This window comes from Cynocephalus volans, chromosome 5, assembly GCF_027409185.1.
Source record: "Cynocephalus volans isolate mCynVol1 chromosome 5, mCynVol1.pri, whole genome shotgun sequence".
NCBI classification, from domain to species: domain Eukaryota; kingdom Metazoa; phylum Chordata; class Mammalia; order Dermoptera; family Cynocephalidae; genus Cynocephalus; species Cynocephalus volans.
Window position 1 is genome coordinate 54,913,376 of NC_084464.1, and position 8,527 is coordinate 54,921,902.

Here is an 8,527-nt window from a genome sequence, read left to right on the forward strand (position 1 = left end):
AGGGAGATATGATGCAGTTCTGGCCCTGGCAGGGAGGGGAAGGGCTGGGTGTGTGATTGTGTTGTGGGAGATGGTGCTGAGGGCTCCAGTCCTCCAGCGCAGGTCCTTAGAGAGGAACAAATCCAGATGGGAAAACCGAGGGGAACAAATGTCAACCACGCTGACAGTTACAGATCAATATCCTTGTGCAAAAACAATATAAACATCAGATCATTTGGTCCTGTGAGTAGGCATGATTATCCCCATTTTACAGATGCGGAAATTGAGGCCCAGAATGGAGAGGAAAAACTAGCCACAGTGGCCACCTAGAGAATAACTTCTGTTTGCCAGGCAGGACATAAAGATCAACTAACTTAAACTTTGGAACACCTTGAGAGCTGGACATAATCATCTCCATTTTATAGACAAGCTAACTGGGGCTCAGAGATACTTAGTAACTCATATAACCATGTGGTTACTTAAGTAACAGAACTTGGCTCCAAACCAAAGGCTTCCATAGCCACAGGACCTCCTGTGTGGCCTGACTGGGTCAGCAGCAGGGCTAAGCCTTCGGGAGCTGTCTCCAGTGCCCTGTCCTGGCACCGTGACCACTACTCTGGTGCAAGGTGACTTGAGGAGCCCAGGGGACAATACTGGGTAGGAATTCCTGTGCCCAGGGGAACCTCACTCTTTCTCAGAGGCCAGATTCCTGGCCTCCCAGCTCTTGTCCAGTGTGGACTCTGGATCCGGTGGCAGGACTAGCCCTGGGCCGTCCAAGAGAGGTGGGTGAGGCCCTTGCTAACCTCTGATCAAACCCTCTGCTTCCCCCTAAAAGTTAATAGTTATACACTCTCCACCATGCTCCTGTGATGCTGCCATGGATATCAAAGCAGCTGGGAGGGCTTCCTGGACCCTAGAGACACCCCAGGAGCCCCCATATCCCTCTTGAGCTCCAGGTGGGGCCCATTGACCCCTGAGCCAACCGAAATGACATGCAGCTGTGCCATGCCTAGATGGACTGTGTTCTTTTCATCGTGCACTGTCAAGCTGCCTTGACAGAAAATGGGGCATTTGGCCCAGGCTCAAGGCTGCTGTGCAGGTTCCTAGAACCACTGGCATTGGGCCCCAGAGGTGTGTGAGGAGTGAGGGCCAGGGCCAGGGTCAGGGTCTCCTGGCCACCGAGCCTCAGGCAGCTGTGGGGATGGCCACCTGTTGGAGCTGCCTGGTAGTACCTGTTGAGCCTGTGTGCAGGCAAAGCCATCTGGGCCCATGGGAGGAGCACTCACACGTCTGACCTCCCCAGCCCCAAAGAACAACAGAGCTGGGCATGCAGGGTGAGTTGGGGACTGGGCTGGAGTTTCTCACCTGCCCGCCTCTCCCGGTACCTCCTCCGGATGGCCTCCCAGCACGCTGGGGTATGTGCCAGCACTGGCCATGCACTCTCCTCTCCCCACTCCCTTCCCTGGGCCTGTCTCCCTTCCTTCTGGATTCTAAGCGAGCTCAGCTTGCAGTAGACGGGAATCCTGAGGAACCGAGGATTTCTGAGCCGGGTTCCTCCGCAGAGGGTCAGAGGTGCTGTTTTCACCTGGGAGCTGGGGTGATCTGGGCACTCAGAGAGCTTCTGGGAAGACTCCAGGCTGAGCAGAGTCCCAGCAGCCACCAGTCTGGATGGGCTGGCTAGACCTGCGCCTTTGGGGTTGGGGTCCTCAGATGGGTGCTTGTTTGCTTTCTGAAGAATTCTTGCTGGAATCATGTGGGTAAGTGTCTGAGAATGTCGGTGATGGTCAGAGGGAGAGGATACCACCACCAGCCATATGGTGGAGACCTGGGAAGGGACACTGTGGCCGGCACGCTAGGCCCTGTAGGTTAATGTTTGACCTGGAGCCACGTGTTTTTCCACTGAGTATTTTTATCCTCTGTACCTGGCTGTGGGCAGTTGGGTGTCCTCTCTGTGGACAAAGGAGGGAGGGAAGGAGGTGCCCAGCTGGGGTTGTGCTGGGCAAGGCAGGGCTGCAAAGAGGCCAGAGGGGCCAGCTTAGGGGGGCGGGGGGGAGAAACAACAAGAGGGGGCCTTGGAGTAGGCTGGCTCTCTACTCCTCAGCCACATCCCTGGCCCTAGCCTGGGGCCACCGCAGCCCTCAGCTCATCTCTTGTGATGAGGTAGCAAAGGTGAGGGTGAGAAAAAGATGGGGAGGACAACCAAGAGACCCCTCGCAGGGGTCCATAACTTTTCAGGAAAGTTTTAAATGCCCCCCTTTATTATCATCATTGGTAATAATTCAGTCTCAGATCCTGCATACAACAAGTTAGAGATATCTTCCTTCTGGAGACACTGTGCTCTTGTTCAGATGGTGGAAGTATGTCAGAGCTGACTGAAACACCCTCTACCCCCATGCCCCAGGGCCAATCTGAGGGGGGCAGCACAGCCCTGCTCCCGGGGAACCCCCTATCTAAGGGGGCAGGGGCTGTGTCTTAACTGTAACAAGAGCCTTATCTCTGCATCCAAGAGGACTCTCATCGAATTAAAAACCTCACTGAACTCATGGAGCTCTGGGCTTCCCAAGCCCTCACCATCTCTCCCCATTTTCCTCTTTGGCAGTGAGGAGTCTGGCCTGTGCTGACTTTGCGAAGCTGTTTACAGCCCAGAGGCCAGAGTCCTTCTCACCCATGACAGGGGCACTGGGGAGGGAGGCCCTGGAAGGCCACATAGTCTAGGGCCAACCGATGCCATGGGCCAACCGAACAAAACCAGCTTCCTTCCTGTCCCTGCCACAGGGTCCAGATGGGCTTTGAATTTACACTTGAGTCTAGTAAGAAGTGGGTCCTGGGGCGAACCTGCTTACCAGCTGACACCCAGGGCACCAATGGCTCCCCGGCCCCAACACTCACCAGAACTGGGTCTGGAGCAGCCTAGGCGGGCTGGCCTGCAGCCCAGGGTCTTTCTAAGGCTCCCTGAGGGGATTTCAGTGCGTGGAGCAAGCCTATCTGGGGGAAACAATTTCTTTCTGAGCAGCCCCATGAGGGGCTTCCTGGGATTGGCAAATGAGGGTCCCCAGGTCAAGGAGGGATAGGGGTTCTACCAGAAGAGCATGGATCTCCAGGGAGGGATCCCCGTTCTCTCATTATTGCCTGGGCACAGGGAATGGGGCCTATTTCTAGGTCTGGAGCAGGACCCTAGGCTGTCTCCAACTGTGGTGGTCAGTCTTTCCTGTGGGGATGTTAACTTCCCCCTCCCCCAGTCCACCTTCCCACTGCACCCTGCTCAGACTTGGCACCCTCTCTATTCCCCAGTGTGTGCCAGTCATGCTAGGGCCACTCACCTACACAGCCTTTCTTATTCTTCAAAACAACCTGGGTGGTGAACCTCTTCATCCCCATTTTATAGGGGAGGCAACTGAATAGAAGAGTCATTAAACAATTAACCCAAGTTCACGCAGCCAGTCAGTGACGTGGCTGGGATTAAACCTAAATCAGTCTGACTCCAAATACAGCTGAGAGATCATATCGCCCATGTATCCTGTGTGTGTTAAATGCCAGATTTCCCATCATCCCACTATGAGAGCCCTCCCCCATCAGCCTGATCAAAGGGTTGAATACAACTGGCTCCTACAACCTGCTGTTTCATATTTCTTACCATCAGGAAGTCCTTCCTGGAGTCTAACCTCTTGCCTCCTGCTGTCTCTTACCCTGAAATCAGGGAAGGTGGAGCAAAGATGGTTCCCCAGTCCTGCCTCATGCCCTGTTTTTGGAGACTGTGTCCCATGCTACTGTGGCATTCCTCTGTGGCTCTGGATGGTGGATTGCTCCTGGCTACAGAAGCAGGAGTCCCAGACACTGGGAGAGGAAGGGACTCTGGCCTTGTACGGGGAGATGGAGGTGTTCTCTTGGGCAACCTCACAGAGGAGATGTGGGCCCTACCTTTGGACCCTGTCATTTCCTACTGAGTCCAGGATAGGTGAGGAGTGAGCCAAGATGAAGGCAGGGACCTTGGAGACCCTCAGAGGGTCTTGGCTTTAATTCATTGGGGGAATTTGAGGCTGTGCCTCTGGGGGCACCAAGAAGTCCTGGGGTCCAGAAATTCCCACATGGCCCATACACCCCTGTCAGCCTCAGGCCTTCATTTGTGGAAGGAGCTGAGGGGTAAGAACACAGGCTTGTACCCGTTCCCTGAAATCAAGGCATTCAGTTCCTCATCTGGGTAAAAGAGGAAGGGGGAATTCCAAAGACCCGGCTCCATGGCCCTGGCATTGAACCCAGATCTTCTATTTCTTAGAAGCCCGCTACTTTCCGGTAGGGCCCTCCTGACCTCTGGCTCACAGCTGAGTTTGGCAGGTGGATCAATCCAACCCCAGTGTTTGGAGAGGGGGTTGAGGGGACACAGTTCAGCTCCTACGGCTCCCTGCCCCAGAAAGAGGAAGACCCTCAACCCTGAGCCCATCAAATGCTCTCTCTCAGTTGCCTTACCCTGCCTCCTGCAGCCCACCCACCTCCACCCTGGGGTGGCAACCCGGGCATCTCCATCCTCCTCCTGTGGGCATTCTGAGTCTCCCTCACTCCCTGGTCAATGGTCTCTGGTTTTCTCCACCCTGGGCTGGGGCCCAAGAGAGGTTCAGAATAGGAGTGGACAGAGGCTCTGCCATCCAATGGAAGACACAGTCATACCCTGTGCCCAGTGCCAACGAGAGCAACAATAACAGACAAGGCTCCTTAAGCACTTCTAAAATGGGACACTTTGTATACACTGACAAATTTCATCTTCACAGCTACCCTAGGAAGTTGGTACTGTTATATCCATGTTTTATATATTTTTCACTGCTGGAGTAACTAACCCATGTTCTTACAGCTAGGAAGCAGCAGGGGCAGGGTCGGAACCCAGGTGGTCCATCCCAAAGCCTGTGTTCTTACCCTCTACACTGCTGCTCAATACAGTAGCCACTAAATGCATGTGACTGTTTAACTTTGAACTCATTACAATTAAATGCAATTACAGCTCAGTTCCTCAGTTGCACTAGCCACCTTTCCGGCACTCAGTAGCCACATGTGGCTAGTGGTACCATATTGGACAGTGCAGACTTAAAACATTTCCATCATTGCAGAAAGAAAGTTCTATTGGACAACACTGGTCTGCACTCCATTGCCCCTTAAGAATAGAGATGAAGCAACAAAAAATCATCCTTCAGCTGATAGACTAAAATAATTAGCAATAATGATAACAATGGCTATGATTTACCGAGAACTTCCTCCGTGCCAGGCACAGCACCAAGCCCATAATCCTTACCCAATCCCAGGCTGAAGAAGGTAACCCAGGGTCACAGTAGCCAGCCAGCGAATCCAGGTCTACGTGACCTCAGAGTCCGGTCCACTCTCCTTCCCCCTCCTGTCCTGCTCTCTGCCATGCCCCCGGGAGGTTATAGTCCCTGCAGGAAGAAGGGGGAGGCAAGTGCACTGCATTTCACAAGACCAGGGATTAAATAAATCAGCACATAATTAACATCATCACATTTCCCCAAGCCCGCTGACCAGAACATTGCACTAATGAGGTCAAGGTCTTGGTTTTGAGCCCTGTGAACATCACAATCACTTCACAGGAGAAAGCCTCTCTCCCTGCCCTGAGGGCGGTCCCCAGATTCTGTGACTAGGAGACAGGGAGAGTGTGGATGTTCTAGCATAGACTGTGGCCTGCCATTAGAGACCAGCGCTGGGCAGGGCTAGCCCTCCAGCGCAGGAAAAGAGGACTATTAAGTGCTACCAGGTATGTGTCTTCTGGACACTTGGGGATCTAGAAGTGTGAGGTGAGTGAAAAGCAAGGACTGAGTGAAGAAAAGATGCAGCAGAAGACAGGACAGAGCTCTTGAGACTTGCTTCCTCTTACTTAAGTAAAACTTTTGGGGGCAAATGAGGGGACATACAGGGACTTTTGAGAGCTTGGCTTCGGTGGGGAGATCTGCCTTTAGTATCCCATAAGGATTGTTCTATTGTTGGGAAAATTAGCTCCAATTATATGTCAACTCCCACCTGGCATCTGGGGAGCTAGGGCCCAGTGAGTGGTGAGAGTGGGCGGTTCAGCAGAGAGCGGGACATCCTCCAGGCCAGGCCTGAGGAGCACAGGAGATAGTGGAGGCACAGCACCTAGCATGGGGCCAGGCACACCGTAGGTCTCAGGAAATTCTCTCTTTAGCAGCTTTTTCCTGGGCTAGCATACCACCAGGTTTGGAAACTCCAATGACATGAGCATTATACCAAAGGCATGACCCAGTGGCTGGCTGTGTGAGTCAGGATACCCATACTGTGCTGCAGTGACAGATTAGTCCTGAAATCTCAGTGGACTAACACCATGAAGGTTTATTTCTTGTCACACTATTAGGCCAAGGCAGATTGGCAGGGGCTCTGCTCCACAGAGTTGCTTAGGGACCCTGGATGTTGGATATACCAAATTTCAACACATAGTTTCCAAGGCTAATGCTGCAGGGGCAGAAAAGAGCACGACTGTGCAGTAGGTCTTAAATGTTTTGTCCCAGGGGTGACAGATATCATTTCCACTTACAGCCTTTTGACCACAAGTAGTCCTGTGGTCCAACCTAATGGTGAGGGGTCTGGGAAGTGTGGGGAGTGTGTGAGTATTTGGTGAGCACTAAACGTCTCTGCCATTCTACCACTTCCCCTCTCAAAATCCCATTTTCCTCTCCTGTAGGAGAACCATTAGAATGGCTAACATCCAGAAAATTCACAATATCAATTGCTGGTGGGAATATAGAGCAACAGGAACTCTCATTTACTGCTGGTGGGAATGCAAAATGGTATAGCCACTTTGGAAGACAGTTTGGCAGTTTCTTACAAAACTAAATAGTCTTCTCATATGATCCAACAATTGTGCCCCTAGATGTTTACTCAACTGATTTAAAAACGTATGTCCATGCTAAAACAAGCACATGAATATTTATAACAACAATTTACTCAGAATTGCCAAAAATGTAATTGCCAAAAGTAACCAAGTAGCTGCTGCTCTGTGGATTTTAATAGGTGAATGGATAAGTAAACTGTGGTACAGTCACACAGTGTAATACTACTGTATTTAGCAATAAGGAGGAATGAGCTATCAAGCCACACAAACACAGGTGAATCTTAAATGCACATTGCTAAGTGAAAGAAGCCAGTCGGAAAAAGCGACATACTATGATTTCATTTATATGACATTCTGGAAAAGGAAAAATTATAGAGATCAACAGATGAGTGGTTGCTAGGGGTTTATACAAAAGTATGAAACAACCTCACTGAAGGGGATGGGAGGTGGGGGAAGATGCTGCCCTAAGTTACTTTGGAAATGGGTGGGGTCTGTAAGACTAAAGGCAAAAACAGAAAACAAAAAAACACAACTGCACATAAGCACTGTACTCTAGTTGATAAAGTTCCTTTCTGTGTTTTAAAAACATTACTGGAAATCAAGTTGAATAAATAATGTCATGGATTAAAGTGGGTTTTAAAAAGTTTTATTCTGGTGTGATGAGTTTAATTCATTTTAAAAGTACTTGTGAATAAAACTCCGGAAGAACAGGCAAGAATGCTCTGGCAAATGAATGCTGGTGGAGCCAGTGGCTACTCCAGGGTAGATTCACCACAGTGGAAGCTGCTAGAAGGAAGGGAACAGTGAGACAGGGAGAAGGCAGGGATGAAGACTTGTTTTTTTGACCTTTTCCATTTTGCACCTGTTCATATAAACAAACAAAATATGCAACAAAAACAAGAACAAAAATTCAACATGATTAGAATAACTGCTCTTTTGAGGTGACCTCTTTGAATGATAACCTCACTCATGTGCATAAGTTTTTTTTTTTTTTAAAACCCACCTGACCCTTTCTGACCCCACCTAATAAAGGACACATTGCTCCTTGTTCCTTGGGGTGTACAGCTGAGCGGGCAAGGTGGTTCAGTGGACAGAACAGGAATGTTGGAATCCCCATCCCACTCATCACCTATGGGACCTTGGAGATATCCCGACATCTCTCAGCCTCAGTTTCCTCATCACTGTAACAGGACCAAAATTCTCACCTACCAGGTGGCGATGGGAAATCAGAGAGACTGTATGTGAGCTCACAAGTCAGGGTCAGATGTGGTGAAGGCCTTCAGTTAACAGCAGTGACTATAGCTGAGGAGCTGGGGGACACTAGCAGGTCAGGCAGGATGGCCTGAACTGAGCTGTGTGGGCAACAGGAGGAGGAGGCCTTGTTCCCCAAGCTGCTCAGGAAGGCTTGACCTCCAGGTGCTTAGCGTGTGGATGGGCAAGAAAGTGTGAGGGGTCACTCCAATCCAGGAATTGTAGGAGTGAGCACAGGAGGCTGGATGGAGCCCAGTGTGGAGCTGGAAGAGAGGCAGCCCCAGGAGCAAGGGAGGAGAGGGAGGCCCAGAAAGGCCAGGGAAAGGCTCAGCGGTGGGTAGGGCCTCCACACCCTGATAATAAATCCCTCTAGCATTTATCAGCCTTGGTAAGCTCTTTGGTGATCCTGGTGCCTTTAAAAAAATAAATGGTAGGTGATGGCACATCTGAAGAAAG